This window comes from Thalassophryne amazonica, chromosome 8 (genome assembly GCF_902500255.1).
Source record: "Thalassophryne amazonica chromosome 8, fThaAma1.1, whole genome shotgun sequence".
Taxonomy (NCBI): Eukaryota; Metazoa; Chordata; class Actinopteri; order Batrachoidiformes; family Batrachoididae; genus Thalassophryne; species Thalassophryne amazonica.
The window spans coordinates 106,982,861-107,000,389 of NC_047110.1; the positions used below are offsets into that span (position 1 = coordinate 106,982,861).

The window sequence follows — 17,529 nt, forward strand, 5'->3', positions numbered from 1 at the left end:
CTGAAATGAAAATTTGATTCGTCCAAAGTAAGTGATCAAGAAAATCTGGCAAAACCTGATCGTGAAGGAAGTGGAGCAGGCAAAGTTGAAACATCCACCACCACCACCACCTCCCACCCCAAAAAAATAGCCCAACTACTGGATTTTAAAAATGTGCAGCTTTGGTTGGAAAGCAGCAGTGAGAAAGACAGAGACGTGCCGAGTCCAGCATTCTGTGTGTCACGTCTACCAGATGTCCCCAAATCCTAAAACTCTGTTTTTACAGCGCTTCAGTGAATTCTCTGCACTTAAAAGTTGTGTAAAAAGCTCCCACGGCTTTAGGAGATAAAACAGGAGATGTGACTTCTGTGTTCAGATACAAATTCAGGAATTAAAAAAAAACAAACAAAAAAAAAAAACTGGCTGCCAAATGAACTGCACTACCACATTGGGATTTTGGTAAACAGGATAATTTATGTAGACTAGAGTGTTAAAAATTAATTGATTATTAAATGAATTAAGGCTATATTTAATGATTAAGTTCATAATCATTTCATTTCATTTATTCATTTAAAAGGGACAACACATATTAATGAACACATAAAGTGTACATATGTCAGATTATAGCATTGGGGTAATTTCCATCTGTAGTCCCCAACAGACTATAAAAATTAAACAATTTACAGTAAAAACACACAAACATCACAGGAGCTTACAATACAACAACAGACTACATTACATAGGGGTCACTAACTACTACAACAAGACACAGACTAGATGAAAGACAGGAAACAAAAGGACACTGATGTGATCTGAGCATGAACGGTTATCTTACACAAACTCACTCAAAGGAGGGCACAGTTAAAAAAAAACTACATGTACGAGTACAATTCAAATGGAATAAGTTAATTAAAATTGCAAGTCTAATTTCATACATTTCTATATTTTAAAAACCATAGATTTAAGAACAATAACTTATAAAGTGCTGTAGTGCACTGCACATTCCCTACAGTTCTTCTTAGTTTCTACAATTGAGTTCCCAATGCTCACATTTTTTATTTAATCTGAGCCACTCCTTTAAGTGACATTTGAAAGGTTTAAAGCTTAGGGCCTCCCTCACTGTAGTTGGCAAGCGCTCTATGGACACCACCTTTGTAGGACAGAACATTTTGTGCAAAAGCTGCTTTTCGCACAGACACTTCACAGTCCCCTCTACTCATAGCCCTGGGGACCCTCGGACCAACTGTTCTATATTTAATATAATTTACAAGAGGTGGAGGAGCCAACCCATGTAAAGTTTTATATATTAGACAAGCATTTTTAAATTTTATAAAAATTTTCAAAACTAAATAAGTTACAATTTGTTAAAATTTTACAGTGATGTTACAAAAATGGTATTTTATCTAAAATTTTTGAATGCTCTTTTGTAAAGCCTTTCAATCGGTTTTAAAACTGTCACACCTGTGAGAGGCCAGCTGGTTATGCAGTAACCTTCTATGAGAAAAGATCATACAGTGCAAGAACATCACAGCCGCTTGATCTGTCATTGACCTCCTTATCTGGTTGAAGTTAAACACATTGGATTGGATTATTTTACTTATTTAAATATGATTTTTAAAAGGAGAGTGTTGAGTCCAGCAACACTCCCAAATAATTGAATTCTTTAACTAACTGTTAAAGAATTCACTCTTCAATGTACACATTGGAGCGCTCAATATTGGAAGCCATTTTTAAATAAATACATACAGACAGTTTTCTGTATGTTAATTTCAGACATGATATGTTAAGCCAATTTAAAATATATTTTAGGGCTGACATAAGAGTTTGAGCTGCTGCCTCAGGTGATCTTGCACTTGTGTAGATTACCACGTCATCAGCATTAAGTTGTATGTCCACATCCTCACAAACATTTGGTAGGTCATTAAGGAATAATGAAAATAAAAATCAATTGATCTGTTGATTATTTTCTTGATTAATCTTTTAGTTGTAAAATATCAGAAAATGGTGAAAACATCCTCAGATGTTTTGTTTTGTCCATAATCTAAAGATATTTACTTTATTGCCAAAAGCAGTGAAGAAATGAATAATAAAACTGGTTTGAATGATTGTCAGCTGATTATACAACCCCTGGCAATAATTATGGAATCACCGGCCTCGGAGGATGTTCATTCAGTTGTTTAATTTTGTAGAAATAAAGCAGATCACAGACATGACACAAAACTAAAGTCATTTCAAATGGCAACTTTCTGGCTTTAAGAAACACTATAAGAAATCAGGAAAAAAAAATTGTGGCAGTCAGTAACGGTTACTTTTTAGACCAAGCAGAGGGAAAAATATGGAATCACTCAATTCTGAGGAATAAATTATGGAATCACCCTGTAATTTTCATCCCCAAACTAACACCCTGCATCAAATCAGATCTCCTCGTTAGTCTGCATCTAAAAAGGAGTGATCACACCTTGGAGAGCTGTTGCACCAAGTGGACTGACATGAATCATGGTTCCAACACGAGAGATGTCATTTGAAACAAACGAGAGGATTATCAAACTCTTAAAAGAGGGTAAATCACCACGCAATGTTGCAAAAGATGTTGGTTGTTCACAGTCAGCTGTGTCTAAACTCTGGACCAAATACAAACAACATGGGAAGGTTGTTAAAGGCAAACATACTGGTAGACCAAGGAAGACATCAAAGCGTCATGACAGAAACTTAAAGCATATGTCTCAAAAATCGAAAATGTACATCAAAACAAATGAGAACGAATGGAGGAAACTGGGAGTCAACGTCTGTGACCGAACTGTAAGAAACCGCCTAAAGGAAATGGGATTTACATACAGAAAAGCTAAACGAAAGCCATCATTAACACCTAAACAGAAAAAAACAAGGTTACAATGGGCTAAGGAAAGCCATCGTGGACTGTGGATGACTGGATGAAAGTCATATTCAGTGATGAATCTCGAATCTGCATTGGGCAAGGTGATTATGCTGGAACTTTGGTTTGGTGCTGTTCCAATGAGATTTATAAAGATGACTGCCTGAAGAGAACATGGGGCTGCATGTCAGGCAAAGGCACTGGGGAGATGGCTGTCATTACATCATCAATAAATGCACAAGTTTACATTGATATTTTGGACTATTTTCTTATCCCATCAATTGAAAGGATGTTTTGGGGATGATGAAATCATTTTTCAAGATGATAATGCATCTTGCCATAGAGCAAAATTGTGAAAACATTCCTTGCAAAAAGTCACATATAGGGTCAATGTCATGGCCTGCAAATAGTCCAGATCTTAATCCAATTGAAAATCTTTGGTGGAAGTTGAAGAAAATGGTCCATGACAAGGCTCCAACTTGAAAGCTGATCTGGCAACAGCAATCAGAGAACGTTGGAGCCAGATTGATGAAGAGTACTGTTTGTTACTCATTAAGTCCATGCCTCAGAGATAGCAAGCTGTTATAAAAGCCAGAGGTAGTGCAACAAAATACTAGTGATGTGTTGCAGCGTTCTTTTGTTTTTCATGATTCCATAATGTTTTCCTCAGAATTGAGTGATTCCATATTTTTTTCCCTCTGCTTGGTCTAAAAAAGTAACCATTACTGACTGCCACAATTTTTTTTTCCTAATTTCTTAGTGTTTCTTAAAGCCATAAAGCTGCCATTTGAAATGACTTTAGTTTTGTGTCATGTCTGTGATCTGTTTTTTTTCTACAAAATGAAACAACTGAATGAACATCCTCCGAGGCCAGTGATTCCATAATTTTTGCCAGGGGTTGTATATATATACACACACATATCGACTTGGCCAATATGTTATTATTATTGTTTTTTTATATTCCTAAATGTTCATATTTTCTGGTTTATTCTAGTTTATTGGATCCTATCTGGCAATAAACTGAGTATCTTGGGTTTGTAGACAAAAACATTTGAAGGCATCATCTTGGGCTCTGGAAAACAGTGATTGAAATTTTGGGCCATTTTCTGGCAATATATGGCATGGGAAAGGGAAGTCTGGGGTCCTCTGCTACAGCTGCTGCCCCCGCGACCCCATCCCGCATAAGTGGTTGAAAATGAGTGAGTGAGTGAGTGACATGGCACTAACAAGTAACTAATTAGTCAATTCTTGAAATAATCATGTCTAATGTTTGGTCAAACCCTCAGAACAAATATTGATGTGATTTATTGTGGCTGAATAAGGTAGACTGATTGATTGATTGACTGATTGATAAGAAATTAATGACACTACCAACACATAAGTGTCATGTAAGTGTCAAACAGTTTCCAAATATTTACCTGGTACAATAAACACAAAATTCACCACAATGTCATGCAATACAAGTTAAACAGCAAGCTATCAATAGGTTAGGAATGTGACGACTTTACCGGGATAAATCCCAACTCCTTACAACAAACGAAGCAGGTTTGTTAGCGTACAAAAGGTGTGTCCCTCCTTTACATGGGCCTGACGGCTGAAAGTCTCCTCCAAAAGACAAGGCAATTGGAACAAAATACCTTGCCCAAAGGTATAACTGTTGTGAATGGGACTCAAACAGGTACCAACTTAAAATCTAATAAAACAATTAATCTCTTTAAGAAAACTTAGAATGTGGGAACGCAAAACATCTCTAAATGTCTTAAGATCAGGAACGGCATAAAAATTCACCCCAAATGTGAGCAAATCAACACAAGCAGGACATGTTTCACTGTAAGTATGCAGTTACACAGTAAACAATAAGGCGGGACGCCCGCTGCAAGTAAATACGCATGTGTCAAGTGTGAATGGCCTAAAAGAGCGTGGGTCAACACGTCTTCCCGTCGCTTAGCTAGCAGTAGAAGATTAAGCGATTCAATGAACGGTTGATGTTGATGAAGTTTATTATTGGGATACAGATCCCATACGTTGCCATATGTTCCTAAAATAATTATTAAACTTTGGCTTTAGATCCGTGTAGGGTAAGTTTATTTCTGTAACATCCATAGCAAGAGCTTCTTTTGCCAGCTTGTCAGCTTTTTCATTCCCCTTAATGACTAGGGATCCAGGCAAATATTACTTGCTTACCTAATGTACTAATGTTATGCAAAGTTTCCAAAAGCTGAATAATAAACAGATGTTTCTAAGTTTTGCCCTGCAAAGCTGTCAAACTAGACAGAGTCTGTATAAAGAACAAAACGTCTGTGGGCCTGATTAAGGTAGAAACAAAAAAGCCAGCTGAAAATGCCCCCCCCAATCCAGCCAAATGGCCAAAATCTCCGGTCAGTAAAGTGGACAGTCCTTATACGCTCTTGGTGAAATCTGATCAGACACAAAGCTAAACTCAGTAGAGGTACACACATCTGGGACACTCAGTGAATATAATGCAAAAATCAGATAATTTGAATGGCAGTATCATCTGCAAAGGAATCAATACTCTATTCAGTAAAGTGGGTGGTACTTAGAGCGTCTAATCAAACTCGACCGAGAAACAGTCTTTTGGGGTGTTCAGTTCAAATTTGGTGTAAATCAGATACATTTTGTTCAAGTAAAAAAAATGGTGAATGACATATGGGACCCCCACCCAAATAAAGTTTGATTTTTTAAAAGGAAATCGCCAGGATTCTAAGTTACAAACATCCTTGTCTAAATGCACATCAGCATTGTTCAAAAGCATTGAACACACCTTTTGTCAAACAAGCCCATTTTACATTTAATATGCACACATATTTCATTCATTCACTTTCTGAAACGTATACACAAGCCTGAGGTTTGTTAAAGATAACGTTAGAGTGATAATAGGTCATTCTAGATAACCTTTCTCATCTTAGCGTGAGTAACTAAAACCACACTACAACACTTATCAAACAGTAATATTTACTCTTCTGGATACTACAAGTGAAATGGAAACTACTGTCAATCGCTTACAGGCAGCTAGTAAAAGCTACAAAGACCTCTGGAACGGGAACGTAAAAAAAAAAACCTGAAAGTTCAGTTCATCATGACACTCCCTTGATTTTCCAAGTCACAGTTATTAACAAACAGTAAGGTACACTACAGTACAGTACCCTCCAAAAGTACTGAACCACTTGGTATTTCACATATTTTAATCTGTTTAAAAATACAAATAAACCCAACATTTCTAAAATGATCTTCCTTAAACTCGAACTCTAAGCAAATCTCTACAACTTGATATAAATTAATCAAAAATATAAAAGATGATGGGTTAAATAAGTAAAGGAACACTTTGGTATAATACCTGTAAATAATCGGTTTTATTGCCAGTTTTCTTCAGACAAGTCAGGGGATGGATACATGAACATTTCCAAGTCACTGAATATGTCTTGAACTTTATTTACATCAGTTATGAAGAAATACAAACAGTATGACACTCTATGGTAAATATGTGTGGAGTAGACAGTTGTCAAAACTGAGTGACTGTGTAAGAAGGAAAAAGAGTGAGGAAAGCCACCAAGACACCCAGACAATTCAGAAGGAGTTCTAGGCTTCTGTGGCTGTGATTGAAGAGGTACAGAGGAGGATTTTCTTAAAAAGAAGGTACATCTGCCAGAAGGTACATCTGAGATGCAAGCCTAGATGTGATGCTTTGGTGAAAGATCCTCCTCTATACCACTGTAAATACAGGAATTATACCAAAGCCTTCCATTACTTATGCAACCCATCATCTTGGCTTTTATATTTTTAATTAATTTATATCAAATTGTAGAGATTTGCTTTCGGTTTGTGTTTAAGGAAGACGATTTTATATATATATATATATAATGTATTTGAAATGGCATAAATAAATTAAAATGTATTCCAAAAAAGTGTTCCAATACTTTCGGAAGGCAGTGTACATGTAGACCTGGAGCAAGCAGTTCTCAAAAACAGAGTAAAGATTCAAGGAGTAGATTAGTGAGGGAAGCCACCAAGAAACCCATGACAACACTGAAGGAGTTATACAGTGGTATGTAAAGGTTTGGGCACCCCTGATAATTTTAATGATTTTCCTTTATAAGTCATTGGTTGTTTGGCTCAGCAATTTCAGTTAAATTTATCATATAGCAGATGAACACAGTGATATTTGAGAAGTGAAATGAAGTTTATAGGATTTACAAAACGTGTGCAATAATTCTTTAAATAAAATTAGGCAGGTGCATAAATTTGGGCACCCCAACAGAAAAAACATCAATATTTAGTAGATCCTCCTTTTGCAGAAATAGCATCCTCTAAACGCTTCCTATAGCTTCCAATGAGAGTCTAGTTGAAGGTATTTTGGACCATTCTTCTTTATGAAACATCTCAGGTTTGTTGGTTTCCGAGCATGGACAGCCCGCTTAAAATCACACCACAGATTTTCAATAATATTCAGGTCTGGGGACTGAGATGGCCATTCCAGAACACTGTACTTGTTCCTCTGCATGAATGCCTTAGTAAATTTTGAGCAGTGTTTAGGGTTCTTGCCTTGTTGAAAGATCCAGCCCCAGTGCAACTTCAGCTTCGTCACTGATTCATGAACATTGTTCTCAAGAATCTGCTGATATTGACTGGAATCCATGTGACCCTCAACTTTAACAAGATTCCCAGTACCTGCACTGGCCACAGAGCCCCACAGCATGATGGAACCACCTCCAAATTTTACTGTAGGTAAGCAAGTGTTTGTCTTGGAATGCTGTGATCTTTTTCTGCCATGCATACCGCCCCTTGTTATGTCCAAATAACTCCATTTTAGTTTCATCGGTCCACAGAACCTTATTCCAAATTGAACCTGGCTTGTCCAATGTGCTTTAGCATACCGCAAGTGACTATTTGTGGCGTGTATGCAGAAAAGGCTTCCTCTGCATTACAGCATCATACAGCATCTCTTTGTGCAAAGTGTGCTGTATAGCTGAACGATGCACAGAGACACCATCTGCAGCAAGATCATATGGTAGGTCTCTGGAGCAGGTCTGTGGAGTGACTATGACTGTTCTTACCATCCTTCGCTTCAGCTTATCTGAGATTTTTCTTTGCCTGCCGCTTCGGGTCTTAAGTAGTACTGTGCCTGTGGTCTTCCATTTCCTCACTATGTTCCTCACAGTGGAAACTGACAGCTGAAATCTCCGAGATAGCTTTTTGTATCCTTCCCCTAAACCATGATGTTGAACAATCTTTGTTTTCAGGTCATTTGAGAGTTGTTTAGAGGCTTCCATGTTGCCACTCATTAGAAGAGATGCAAAGGGGGGGAAACATTTGAAAATGGCCACCTTAAATACCCTTTCTCATGATTAGATTCACCTGTGTAAGGAGGTCAAGGGTCAGTGAGCTTACCAAACCAATTTTGCGTTACAATAATTAGTGCTAAATGTATTCAAATCAATAAAATGACAAGGGTGCCCAAATCTATGCACCTGCCCAATTTTGTTTAAATAATTATTGCACACTTTCTGTAAATACTAGAAACTTCATTTCACTTCTCAAATATGAGTGTTCATCTGCTACGAGGTCTGTTAGAAAAGTATCGGACCTTTTATTTTTTCAAAAACCTGATGGATTTGAATCATGTGTGCTTGCATGAGCAAACCTTGAACCTTCGTGCACATGCGTGAACTTTTTCACACCTGTCGAATGCGTCATTTCCTGGTAAGCAACCTTTGTGTGGGACGTGTGCTGTGCGCTCGGCGGATTTTCATTTCAAGGAAAGAGACGGAACGACTGGAGCAGCGCCGCATCAAATTTAGCCAGAAACTGGGCGACAGCCAGGTGGAAACCATTCGGAAGATTCAGACGGCTTTCGGTGACGATGCTTTGGGCATCACACAGATTAAGGAGCGGTACAACCGGTTTAAAGACATCCGCACAGCGGTGGAGACCGAGCCATGCTCCAGTCGGCCATCAACATGCTGAAATGACCAGATCATTCCCAAGTGAACGCTGTGGTGATGCGGGACCGTCGTGTGACTGTCCGAGAAATTGCGGAAGAGGTGGACATCAGCACTTTTTCGGTACATTCCACTGTGACAGAAGATTTGGCCATGAAAAGAGTGGCGATGAAATTCATGCTGCTTCTGACGGCAGAGCAAAAGCACCTTTGTGTTGAAGTCTCACAGGACATGCTGTGACATGCCCACCTCTTCCACAATTTCTCGGATAGTCACACGACTGAAAAGTCACCGAAAGCTGTCTGAATCATCCGAATGGTTTCCACCTGGCTGTCGCCCAGTTTCTGGCAAAATTTGATGCAGCGCTGCTCCAGTCATTCCGTCTTTTTCCTTGAAATGAAAATCCACTGAGCGCACAGCACACGTCCCACACAAAGGCTGCTTACCAGGAAATGACGCAATCAACAGGCGTGAAAAAGTTCACGCATGCGCACGAAGGTTCAAGGTTGGCTCATGCAAGCACACGTGATTTAAATCCATCAGGTTTGTGCAAAAAATAAAAAGGTCCGATACTTTTCTAACAGACCTCGTATATGATATATTTAACTGAAATTTCTGATCCAGACAACCAATGATTTATAAAGGAAAATCCTGAAAATTATCAGGAGTGCTGAAACTTTTGCATAGGTTTCTGTGGCTGTGACTGAAGAAAGTGAGAATACTTACATATATAATTTAATTAACCTGATTAAAGACATGTACCTCATTTTGAGATGGAACCATTAAATTAGAGTTGGAGATATAAATATTTGCCTTTTTATAATTTACAAAAACATGCATGCTAGTAGAATCAAATGGCAAAATCAACTCAAAATCAGTCTGGCCTTGAATAGAAGATAGTAGAAACCAATACAGTGGGAGGACATGAGGATTAAGTTCACTTATATTACATCTAAATTTAACTTAGAATTAAATTCAAAGTTAATTAAATTGTTTCATTTCCATTCCACTGTGGCGTGTACACAGGCAAAAACCATGTGTCACTGTCCACATACTTATGGGCCTGGCTGTACTCATAGAAGCAGCTGTATGACACGCGCAGGATTTGATTTCCAACATGAGGTCACATCTACAAGTAAACACCGATCATCGATTTATTCAAACAAGACCGACTCGCGCTCTAAAATGTAACAGAAGCATCGCAGTATCAGCCTGAAGCATCGTTCCATGGAACAGTGGGTGTGTCCCCAGGGTAGGTGGGGCTCCCATTGACCAATCACAGCACAAATAACTTCAATTCCACCTGAAGGGTAAATAAACGCACCAAAGAGAAAACGTGAATAACAACAGCCAACATATTTAATACAACATTTCTCAAGAATTTGTAATAACGAAATCAGATGTTTGTCTGACACTTAACCCAGATGAACAGAAAAAAAAACAACTCCTGACTGCCATGAGACACAGCAATCGTTCCTCACTAACACAGCCACCACTCACTCACTCTCTGCTATGACAGGGTTTATTATGAGGACATTAAAATTGGCTCTTTTGCTGCAGCGAGTCTAACAAACAGTTAAAGCTAAGCAGACTATATTTAAAACAAATTGGCTGTTGATACGGGACCGCCGGATGGTGTGGCATCCAATAACAAACTGCCGGAATCACACAACATCCGCCGCGATTATCGCCAGATACAGAGGGTGATCATGGCGTTGAAGCTGTACAGGAGGCAACTGAATTTCAAGCTCCAAACTTACGGCTAAGATTAGGGTTCAGGTTTTGCATGAGCCACGATGTTGGGTAGTCTAAGGCCCCGTCCACATGGAGACGGGTTTAGGCATATCCGCAAACATTTTGTATCGCATCGTCGTTTTGTCCACATGGAACCGGTGTTTTTGGAACCCGAAAACACTGCTTTTTGAAAACGCGTCCCAGAGTGGATAAATCTCAAAATGCTGCCTTTGCATTTTTAATCGTGTGTACAACTTTTGTGAAACAATGGTATCATATTCTTCTTCTTCTTCTATAAAAGGTGTCTTCTTCTCCGTTGTTTGCAGGAGCAGCAGCATGTTTTACAGAACACTTTTTGAAAATGACTGAAGTTTTGTTTCCGTATGGACAAGGCATAAATAACGACGACTGCTGTATTAATAGTAATTCCTGGTTTTCGTACAGTGCCGTATCCATAGCAACGGCGTATTTATAACAAGAGGCTGACTACAGGCCAGGGAGACGCATCCCAAAACTTGAATTCTGATTGGCTGACAGTCGTCATGTGACAACCCGTGCCATCTGATTTGTTGACCCCAAGGCAGTAGCTGTCCATACATAGTCGTATTAATATTACAAAATTCTGTTCGTACATAGCGCTTGTGATTGGTCCATCTAGGTTACATAATTATAACCCTAAGACATTTGCAGATCTGAAATTACTTTTTGAAGTAACGATCTTAAACACTTTCTCTGATTCCAAAATACTGGTAATTATCTATGGTTAAGATGACTGTCATATATGCAATTTATTATTGACATAAAAAAATAAAGAAACTCTTTTGCTTTGTTGGGAATCAAACCCATGACCACTGGCTTAGCGGTCATACATGCTAACCCTTATGTAACAGGTGTGAAATAGATCATAGTGTAAAGTCAATATACATGCCAGAAGAAAAACCCTAAACTTAACCTAAAACATAACCATAAACTCTACCATAGATACACTAGGAACAAATAGATATATCTATCAACATCTAATATCAGTAATTATCGCATATTACAACAAAAATCTGACCTATACTCATAAACCAGCCCTCATGAGATACAAGAAAAATAGGATTGATAAATCAGACACTTTTCCTATCAATTTTACTGCCAAGGAAACTGTGGCAATAAAATCAGGGCAATACAAATCTTAAAACAGGGTGATACAAAAAAGAGACATTGAAAATACCAGGCTTTGTATTGCCCCGCTTTTCTTCCAATCAGGAGCCCCCATTTCTCGGCCCCACCAATGACACACCCCCGTTTTGTGTTACCCTGGTGACAACTGCAGGATCCTGATACAGGATCTAGATCATTTCATTCAACCAAGATGCCTGACCAAGGTGAGAGAGTTTTAGTCTCCCTAGCAGGGAGAATTCTACAACTTGAGTCTCACACTGAAGTTGTAAGACACCAAGAAGTTATTGAAGAGGACACTCATGACTTTACAGAGAGACATAAGAATAAGAACACCACCAGGAAAATGGACAATTATTTCTCTGGTGAAACTTGACAAATGGAGTGGATGACAATTATATGGTTCTTGTTCTTTATTTTTTTTGTTGTAATATGTGATAAATATCTTATTACATGTATGTTTATGTATCACGCCCTGTTATGCCCGATGTATCTGTATCAGCCCTGATACAGATACGAGGGGCATGATACATAAACAGACATGTGATAAGGTATACATATGAGCCTTTCGTAAACATATCTGTATCAGCGTTATTTTTGCTAAGATAAAAACTTTTATTTCCATGAATAAACAATGCAAATAGAAAATCACTGTGGCTGTTGGTAAACGCATCCTTGTGTAGTTTATCCAGAAGAGAGAACTCTGATGGCATTGTTGACACTGCTGTTAAGCGTGGCAGGGACCCCATCACACCTTGGTCACATTAGCTTCAAGAGACAGAGGTAAAGCGATCAGCTGTCATTAATTTTCAATTGAAGTGAGCGTTTTACAGCAATAAGCAACAAGTGGAAGCTGTCCTGCCAGCTAAGTGGAGCCAAAATATAAGTATATTGTAGGTCAATATACTTTAGGGGTTGGTAAGGTTAGACCTTACTTGTGTGAAGCGCCTTGAGACAACTTTGTTTGTGATTTGGGGTTATATAAATTAAAATAAATTGCAACTGAGGCCAAGACACTCTCCGTAGCCAGCAATCAAGTCACCCTGTTGAGGTTACAAATACTGCAAAATCTCTCCTTTCACTGCGAGATGTATATTACATTGTGTGTGTGTGTATATATATATATATATATATATATATGATGGTTTCACAACTACGGAATCAGTTCCTATATTTTAAGCCAACTGTAATCCGACTGAAGGCACCGTGAATGCAGCGTGACATATGTTGGTTGGTACTTGGTTATAATTATCATTATTTACATAAAGTTCATGTTTAAACTGAAAAACACAGCCTCAATCATCGACACTATGTGTGTGTGTACACACACACACACACACACACACACACACACACACACACACACACACACACACACACACATCTCCTCGCAGATATATCAATATCATAATTTGTTTACTCCCTAATATCGTTAAGGGTATCGGCCCCCTCAAAAAATCCGTATTGGTCGGGGTGTAGAATTTTGCATTAGTAATTTACGGCGACATGCGGAAAGCCACTTTATGAGCCTGTGGAACTTAAAAATTTTCCCTCTGTGTCTACAAACGCTGGTTGTAACTCTGCACTGATGAGGAATCAAGCTTCAGGATATTACCGCTGCGCCTTCCTCTTGTCACGCGCCGCGCAGACTGTCACCCATCAGCCGCTTTAAACCAGCTCATTCCGCGGCTACACTCCACTCACAACCAACTCTATGCAGCTGCTGCAAATAATTTGAACTGTACCTACCTAAATATTTAAAACAAACAAAAAAATCGGAGATCGTCCACTTCAAGAACTGCCGTGTCGCGGAGCAGCGCGTGCACACACAGAGACGATCAGGAAGCCTGGGCGGGGATAAACCGGTGGTGACGTCAGCAGCCAAAGAAGACACGGCACAAGAGCGCTCACTTCAATGCAAAATAATAACGTTACAAAGATACAGAGAAGAGAAGTCGCGCCATCTATAAACGCTGCAAAAATAAGTTTATGCCTTTTCATTTATTTTTTTTTTTTTTTTTGGAGAAGACAATCTTAATTATAAACCCACACGTCTTCTTATTTCCTAAGCTTCAACAAAATATGTTTTGGTGTCTAACTGCTAGCAACACAATTTTGGTAAACATTCCCACAACGCACTACGCCTCCTTAGCAACAAGCACAAAACATTCAGTACACCTCCATAAACTGATTTACAGCATTTCTGTAGTTTAATCACTCCCTTAGGACTGTTGTATTATTCTCGAGGTTGGTGCTACCTCACTTTAGCAAAGTGGTGAATCTGAAGGCAAGAATTCGTACTTCCACGAATGGCCGCCCGATGAAAACAAGCTCAAAATGCATTGATTGCCTGTTGAAATCAGCTGGTTTTGTTTGGTCTCTAACTTGCTTCTAACAACCAGCTAATAGCTCTCACTGCCTGGACGATGAGATTCATACACCAACTGAGCTGAAATGAACCATTGTACATTAAATTGACTTTATTGTTGAATCTGACCCCTTTGACAAGTGACCAAATTACATGTATTTGTATTGGGTTCAGCAATGTTTCCATCGGCCAAAAACAGCCACCAGAGGGCGCTCGGGTAAAGTCCGCGGCAACCCATCGAAATCAGCCGTTTTTTATTGTCTCTAACTTGCTTCTAACGGCCATCTGACAGATTTCATTGCCTGGATTGATGAGATTTATACACCAAGCATTTATACACCAACTGACCTTAAATGAACCACCCATCCATCCATCTTCTACCGCTTAGTCCAATCAAGGGTCGCGGGGGGCTGGAGCCTATCCCAGCAGTCATAGGGCGTGAGGCGGGGTACACCCAGGACAGGACACCAGTCTGTCGCAGGGCCACAAACAGACAAACAAACACAGACACACCCACACGCACACCTAAGGACAATATTGTTAAAGATTCCAATCCACCTAACCCACATGTCTATGGATGTGGGAGGAAACTGGAGCACCCGGAGGAAACCCACGCAAACACGGGGAGAACATGCAAACTCCACACAGTAAGGCCCCGGGAATTGAACCCACGACCTACTCACTGTGAGGCAACAGTGCTAACCACTAAGCCACCGTGCCACCCCTTAAATGAACCATTGTACATTAAATTAACTTGATTGATGAGTCTGACCCCTTTGAAAAGTGACCAAAAAAACCTGCCTCTCGAGGTTAAAAGCCAACATGACCGACCTTGAGAATTGGGCAGCACAGTCTGGTTTGAGGGCAGGCCCTAAAAATATGATGCATATGGCGTAATCTCTCTATTTCCAAGGGACAAAAATGCATTTTCTCTGAGTTTTGGGGCAAATTACAAGCAAACAAAGTGAAAATGTAAATAAAAAGTGATGATGCAGTGGTAAAGTGGACATGTGTTGCGGTTTGTTTATGACCCGGAGCTCAAACATGTCGAGGCGGTTTTGCAGGTGAGACAACGTAGCTGCTCTGGTTAGCTGTGTAGGCTAACACTTACTAACTTATTTGCAGCAGTAACATACAAATAAATTATTAAATCATACATTGTGAATTCCGGATTCTTTTTTTAGATTATGTCTCTCACAGTGGACATGCACCTAAGATGAAAATTTCAGACCCCTCAATGATATCTAAGTGAGAGAACTTGCAAAACCACAGGGTCTTCAAATACTTATTTTCCTCACTGTATATGGATATTAACTGGCAGCTCAATGAATTGAAGTGTTTCCTATATCGTGTCATATAATTGGGGCTCAACTAACCAGTCTGGCAATGAAAGTGGACTAGATGTAGAGTTCATAGCGTCAGCTGTCAATCCAGTTAAGGGTGATAACACTTGCTTCATTTGGCAACAACTAACAGAGTTTCATTCCAGAAATGTTTACCGTGACCTCCTGCACTTGTCACTGGTGTTTCTGGTATCTGTCTGTAATGATCTACACATTCAGGCTCCTGGGGCATTCCATCCAGCTAGATGATGGCAAAGCTCATATGCAGTCTGAAGATACACATCTTTGTTCCCATTTCCGTCTGACTGCACGTGAACTCTCGTCTCTTGGCCATTTCAACACATTTGTGATAAAGGTTTACCTAAAAGCTCATTTCACATGTGTGTGTCATATGCTCCACAAAATGATCTGCAGCTACTGTGTGAGCTGCACAGCTACAAGAGGACAAATGAAGCTACTGCTAAAGCTACAGTAAAGTTATTCTCTGGACAGTGCATTGTCATTTTTTTTGTGTAAATCTGTTTTCGTTCAAAAAAACTCTAATTAAGTTCTGAAGTAACTGCTAGCAGCTGCTAGTCTTCATTTTAAGTATTTCTACAATATTCTTATGTTTATGGTCAAACAACTATTATTTATCATATATTCAATTTTTTCCTTTGATGCTGTTGAGCTACCAGTAAATATTATTATAATTCATCTAAATTTTGTCAGCTTTTTTCTTTTCACATAATGAAGAAATCTGTGGGGGGAGGGGGGGAATATAAATTTGAGACTTCATTTTTGAGTGGCACCCTAGTACTTAAGGTCATTGTCCTGCTGAAAGAAGAACCGTCGCCCCAGTCTGAGGTCAAGAGCGCTCTGGAGCAGGTTTTCATCCAGGATGTCTCTGTACATTGCTGCATTCATCTTTCCCTCAATCCTGACTAGTCTCCAGTTCCTGCTGCTGAAAAACATTCCCACAGCATGATGCTGCCACCACCATGCTTCACCGTAGGGATGGTGCCTGGTTTCCTCCAAACATGACGCCTGGCATTCACACCAAAGAGTTCAATTTTTGTCTCATCAGACCAGAGAATTTTGTTTCTCCTGGTCTGAGAGTCCTTTAGGTGCCTTTTGTCAAACTCTAGGTGTGCTGCCATGTGCCTTTTACTAAGGAGTGGCTTCTGTCTGGCCACTCTACCATACAGGCCTGATTGGTGGATTGCTGCAGAGATGGTTGTCCTTCTGGAAGGTTCTCCTCTCTCCACAGAGGAATTCTGAAGCTCTGACAGAGTGACCATTGGGTTCTTGGTCACCTCCCTGACTAAGGTCCTCCTCTCACGATCCCAGATTAGATGGGCGATCAGCTCTAGGAAGAGTCCTGGTGGATCTGAACTTCTTCCATTTACAGATGATGGAGGCCACTGTGCTCATTGGGACCTTCAAAGCAGCAGAAATGTGGCACCTTATATGTAGACAGGTGTGTGTCTTTCCAAATCATGTCCAATCAACTGAATTTACCCCAGGTAGACTCCAAATAGGTTGCAAAAATATCTCAAGGATGATCAGTGGAAACAGGATGCACCTGAGCTCAATTATGAGCTTCATGGCAAAGACTATGAATACTTATGTACATGTGATTTCTTTTTTTAATATAAATTTGCAAAAACCTCAAAAAGCTTTTTTCACATTCTCATTATGGGGTGTTGTGTGTAGAATTTTGTGGAAAACACAAATTTTATCCATTTTGAAGTAAGGTGTATAACAAAATGTAGAAAAAGTGAAGCACTGTGAATACTTTCCGGATGCACCGTACACAAGGCAAGCGCATCACATCTCCAGAAAGTGAATATTTTTTTTTTCTAATGTGTTATTGTTATGAAAATTGTGAAGTTATTGCTGACAATGTTGTGTGGGCCGCCAGAAGAGGAGGTACTGCTGGCCCACCACCAGAGGGCGCCCTGCCTGAAGTGCGGGCTTCAGGCACGAGAGGGCGCTGCCGCCTCACAGGAACAGCCGAGGTGACAGCTGTCACTCATCAACTATGACAGCTGTCACCGATCATCTGCACTTCACCCCAGATAAAAGCAGGATGACACCTCCACCACATCGCCGAGATATCGTTCTTCTAAG

General features: G+C 39.6%; 1 pseudogene; it reads right to left on the minus strand.

Moving 5' to 3' along the window:
• The window catches only part of LOC117514980, a 28,153-nt pseudogene extending 14,612 nt beyond the window's left edge, over positions 1 to 13,541 (minus strand).
• Positions 13,542 to 17,529: the final 3,988 nt, after the last annotated feature.